Raw genomic sequence first — 6000 nt, 5'->3', positions numbered from 1 at the left:
TGGATCTCCCAGCAGATTATTAAACATCTCCCTTTCCTGTCGACTGTAACAGGCACTGAGATGGGGCATTAAGGGGGCAGCTCTGGGATTGAATGTCAGGCCAGAGACTGACACCACCTAGCGGTCAGCTAAAGAAGTGTAAACAGGAAGAGTGTGTGAAGGGTCTGGTGGAAAGTGGGAAGAGAACCAAGATTTACTGAGTACTTACCATATACTAAGTCCATGCAGTGGATTTTACATGGATTAGCTCATTTAAGTCTTATAACTGCCTTGTGGCATAAGTGTTCTTTTCAGTTTGTAGATAAGGAAATAGAGTCTCAGAAAAATTAAGGAATCTGCCCCAAAGCCCAGTGCAGATTGGAGCCCAGTTTTCTTTCATTTAATAAACATTTATTAGGTACCTCATATGTGCCAGTTACATTGGTAAGCACTAGGGACGAGAGATGGAAACACACAGTCTCAGCCTTCAAGAAGTGTACAGGTTAGTGGGGCTGTGCAACTAAATCACTGACAATTACAACAAAGTACCTTAATGCCTGTGATAAAGGTACATGGCACAGAGGGAACCAGGGCAGGATACCTATTCCAGATAAGAGGGTCAAAGCAGGGCAGAGTAGATGATACCAGGCTATGTGTTGAAAGAGAGGAAGGAGATGATAAACAATGACAGAAGGAAAGTGTGTTTTAGGCTGGAAGACAGGCATAGGCATGGAGGCATGAAGAAGTTTAAAACATTTGAGGCAGTTATGGTATGACTGAAGCTTAAAGTACTTATTGGGGAAGATAATGGATGAAGTATCAGGGATCCTAATCAAAAGGGTGATTTTAGCCACACTAAGGACTTAGAATTTTTTTCTAGAAGTAGTGGGGAACCAGGTGAGAAATTGATGAAGTCCTTAACGCACAAGGCATAGAGCTGAAGAGGAAGAGGATTCCAGGTAAAGAGGTAGGATCAAGTATATCAATTAGTTTATCATGTTGGCCTAGAGGATAGTGACAGGGAAAGCTGAGTCTAGAAACTGTGGCTCACATTAGAATGTTCTCAACTTCTCAGATTTTGGCAGCACATTAGAATCACCCAGGGAGTTTTAAAATCCCAGTGCTGACAAAAAAAATTCTCAGTGCCAGAGAACTTGTACTACTTGACTTCAAGACTTATAAGCTACTGTAATCAAGACACTATGGTACTGGCATAAGGACTGACAAAGAGATCCGTGGGATAGAATAGAGGGCCAGAAATGACTCACACTTAAAGGTCATTTAATTTTGATGAAGATGTCAAAGCAATCCACTGGGAAAAGGAATATCTTTCCAACAAATTGTGCTGGAACAACTGAATATCCATATGGGAGAAATAAGTAAATCGTGATCCCTACCTCACACCATGTGCAAAAATTGATTCAAGATTAATGATTAAAAAAAAAGATTAATGATAGACCTTAGCCATACAAGCTAAATCATAAGGTTTTTAGGTGAAGACACAGAATATCTTCATGACTTGGAAGTAGGCAAAAATTTCTTATGTTATAGAAAGCAATAACCATAAAAGAAAAAAAATTGATAAAAGAAATATCAAAATTGATGCTCATGGGCTTCCCCAGTGGCGTAGCGGTTGGGAGTCTGCCTGCCAATGCAGGGGACACGGGTTCGTGCCCCGGTCCGGGAAGATCCCACATGCCGCGGAGCGGCTGGGCCCGTGAGCCGTGGTCGCTGGGCCTGCGCGTCCGGAGCCTGTGCTCCGCGACGGGAGAGGCCACAGCAGTGAGAGGCTCGCGTACCGCAAAAAAAAAAAAAAAAAAAATTGATGCTCATCAAAAGACACCATTAAGAAAAATGAATAAGTAAGCCAAAAGGTAAGCAAAATATTGATCTCACAAAGAACTGGTATTGGGACTTTCCTGGCGGTCCAGTGGTAAGACTCCGCACTTCCATTGCAGGGGGCGTGGGTTCAATCCCTGACCAGGGAACTAAGATCCCACATGCCATGCAGTGCAGCCAAAAAATAAAAAATTAAAAAAAAAAAAAAAAGGTATCCAGGATACATAAAAAAGTTCCTATAACACAGTAATAAAAAGACACCCCATTTTAAAAAGATTTGAACAGATACATCACAAAAGAACATGTATGAATGCCCAATAAGCACATGAAAAGTGCTCAGTATCTCTAGTCATCAAGAAAATGCAAATTAAAACCAGTGAGAGAATTCTCCATACTCACCAAAATGGTTAAACTTTAAAAAACTGACAATACCAAATGCTAGTGAGAATGTACAGCAACTGGAACTCTCATACAGTGTTGGGAATGTAAAATGTACTATAAATTTGGAAAAATATGTAGCAGTTTCTTATATAACTAAGCACATATCTACCCCATGACCCAGCAATTATACTCCTAGTTATTTATTCAAGAGAAATCAAAACGTATGGTCACACAAAGGTTCAGAGAATGTTCCTAGGGCTTCCCTGGTGGAGCAGTGGTTAAGAATCTGCCTGCCAATGCAGGGGACACGGGTTCGAGCCCTGGTCCGGGAAGATCCCACATGCCGCGGAGCAGCTATGCCCATGCGCCACAACTACTGAGCCTGTGCTCTAGAGCCCACGCTCCCCAACAAGAGAAGCCACCACAATGAGAAGCCTGCGCACCGCAATGGTAGCCCCCGCTCCCCGCAACTAAAGAAAGCCCGCGTGCAGCAAAGAAGACCCAATACAGCCATAAATAAATAAATAAATAAAATTTTTTAAAAAAGTAATGTTCGTAGTAGTTTTCTTCATAATAGCCAAAAACTGGCTATGGCCCAGGTAGCTATCATTTTTTTACAAAAGGATAAACAAACTATGGTACATCTGTACCATGGGATACTACTTAGTAATAAAAATGGACACACTATGGATACACACAACAACACGATAAATCTCAAGACACAGTGAGTAAGAGAAGCCAGACATAAAAGCACATCCTGGTTTTTTGTTTTGTTTTGTTTTGTTTTGTTTTAATTGAAGTATAGTTGATTTACAATGTGTGCCAATCGCTGCTGTACAGCAAAGTGACTCAGTTATACACATATAGACATTCTTTTTTTATATTATTTTCCATTATGGTTTATCACAGGGTATGGAATATAGCTTCCTGTGCTATACATTAGGACCTTGTTTATCCATTCTAAATGTAATAGTTTGCATCTACCAACCCCAAACTCCCAGTCCATCCCTCTCCCTCCAAAGCACATCCTGTTTTATTCCATTTATATGAATTCTAGAACAGACAAAACAAAGCTACTGTGGAAAAAATTAGAACAGTGGCTCCCCCAGGGGGTGGGGTGAGGAAAATGACCTACATCTTGATAGGGATGTAAATGTCATACAGCGACCAAGTGGTAGGGCAAGGATTTGCACCCAGGTGGCCTGGCCCCAGAGCCCATGGTTTTAACCACGTTACATTGCTTTGCCCCTCGTATGCTGCAGCCTTGAGTGTGGATGAGGTTACAAGGAAGTGTAGCCTGTGAAGACAGGAGACCGAGAAAGGAGCACCCAGACAGGTAGGAGGAAGACTAGGAGACAGGGACCATGAAAACCAGTGGGGGAAGAGCTTATTCAAGAGTGGCTAACAGTGTTGAATGCTGCTGAGCCGTCCAGACAGAAAAGGGACAGGTCATCATTCTAGGAGGGCATGTGTGACATGGGTCAGAACAGTTTCTTTGGACTGGTGGGGGCAGTAGCCAGCTGGCAGTGTACTGAGGAGGTGAGGAAGGGAAGACAGGGAACGTGAATAACTCCCAAGAAGCTTGGCTGTACAAGGGAAGAGGGAAAGGCAAGACAGTAATTAGAGTGCTAGTTAGAGGGCTGGAATTTCCTTGCAGAGGCTCAATCCTGATCTCAGTTGGCTCCATCCAGAGATGCCTGCTTTCGCCCTCCTACCAGGGCTGCTAATTGTCCTTCTGTGAGGTGAAGGTCTGTTGGCCACAGTAAGCCCCTGACAGCCGCAGGGACCTTGACATTTGGGACCTTGAGATCAGCTGACCCCACCATTGCTCACATCCTGTCATCCTTGGCAGGCCTCAATGGGCGTTCACCCTTCTCCACTCAGCCTAGTGATTCCTCTTCCTGACCACCCTTGCACTGCTCCCCAATCCCTTCCTTGCACAAGGCACTGGGTCACCCTTGGCTCAGATTCTCCTTGCCCCTCTTTGCTTGTCTGAAACATGGCTCTTCCCTGAGGACACTTTTTTTTTTTTAAAGAGATATCACTTATTCTCCCAAGTGGACAAGTCAGGTGGTGGTGGGAGCAAGGGCAGTCAGCCTGCTCTGTGCTCTCCATTTCTTACAGTCAATGTGGCTCCACCAAAGTCTCAGGGGTGCATCGAGCAGCAAGGACCAGAAAACCCAATTAAAGGAGATTGAATAAAGAGTTTTAGAACAGATCCAGGGCTGGTTGATTCATCAAGAGTTTTCTACCACTTCACGCTGATATTCTGTCTTCAGTGGTTGATGGTCTCTTTCCTCACAGTTGCAACATAGTTGCAGCTATTCCAGACATCACATGTGGACTTGACACTGAAGAAAAACAAAATATTTTCCAAGATCCTCCCAAAGTCCTACTGGCCAGGACAATGGAAATACCATAATTGACAAGACCAATGAGATGCATCCCCTAAATGCATGGGGAGGGAACACCTGTATAAAATCCAGGTTTTGCCAACAAGGGAGAAAGACACGCTGCTGAGCAGGCATCATCAGTGTTTGCCCCGACAGTCATACAAATTCCTCTTCCTTTTAAGGGCCAGCTATTTCACCTTCCATTGAGAAGATGTGTAGCATACTGCTTAAGGGCAACAGTGCTTATGCCAGGCTAACTGGCTACAAATCCCAGTTTACTTGCCAGCTCTTTGGCCTTGGGCAGATTACTTAAACTTTCCACACTGCAGTTGCCTCATCTGTAAAACGAGTGCTATCAGCACCATCCAACAGAACTTACTGTGATGATGGAAATGTCCCACGCTTGTGCTCATAAAGTAGCCATTGGTCACACGTGGCTGTTGAGCATTTGAAATGAGACTAGTGCACCTGAGGAATTGAGTTTTTTAATTAAAATTAAAGAATCACAGGGACTTCTTTGGCGGTCCAGTGGTTAAGACTCCCTACTCCAAATGCAGGGGGCATGGGTTTGATCCCTAATTGGGGAACTAAGATCCCACATGCGGCATGATACAGCCAAAAAAAAAAATTAAAGTCATATATGGCTAGTGACTACCACATTGGGCACATAGCTCTATTTCACAGTATTGTCGTAGGATAAAATGTACAGTACCTGTATTATATAAAAAGTAGGAATGAAGGTAACACATGAACCCTCACTAAACCTTATTACTTTTGCTGCCATCTGCTGATGGGTCATTTGCCCGCTCTCCTTGAAGAAAGACTTTGGCATACGACTCGCCGTCTTCCTGGCCACCTCAGGTCTTCAGCAAATCCAGGTGGCTTCAGTGTTCATGCAGGTAGTCTAGCAGCACCCTGGCCTCTTGGTTCTTGACCTCCTCAACTCCAGGGCTCACCTCCATGTTGCCATAGCCGCTCACTCCCATAGCCGTGACCTCTGCCACACCCTCCCAGGAGAACTCGACGGAAATCTCACCCCCTTGTCTCCGACCAGCCCTTCAGTTCCTTCTTTCCCTTGCTCCCAGGAAGGCTGATCTTTAGGTTGGTTGAGACTTCCAGTTCCTTGACTCTGTTCTTGCCTTTCCCACTGGCTCCTCATGTCTTTACTTCTCTTCCTAACCGGCCTCAATTCCACAATGCTTCACTTCTCCTCCTCCATCACATGGTCTCCTTCTTCATTATTATTAACCTTCTGAACAGTTCTCCTGGCTTCAGACTTACTCTTTAAATCCATCTTCCACGCTGCAGCCAGGGTGGTCTCTCTACTAAATCTCATCATATTACTCACCTGCCCTAAATCCTCTAATGTTCCCCATTGACAACTACTACCATTTCCAGAAGGTACCTT

This window comes from Delphinus delphis, chromosome 11 (assembly GCF_949987515.2).
Source record: "Delphinus delphis chromosome 11, mDelDel1.2, whole genome shotgun sequence".
NCBI lineage: Eukaryota > Metazoa > Chordata > Mammalia > Artiodactyla > Delphinidae > Delphinus > Delphinus delphis.
Note: the sequence above shows the minus strand (reverse complement) of the source record.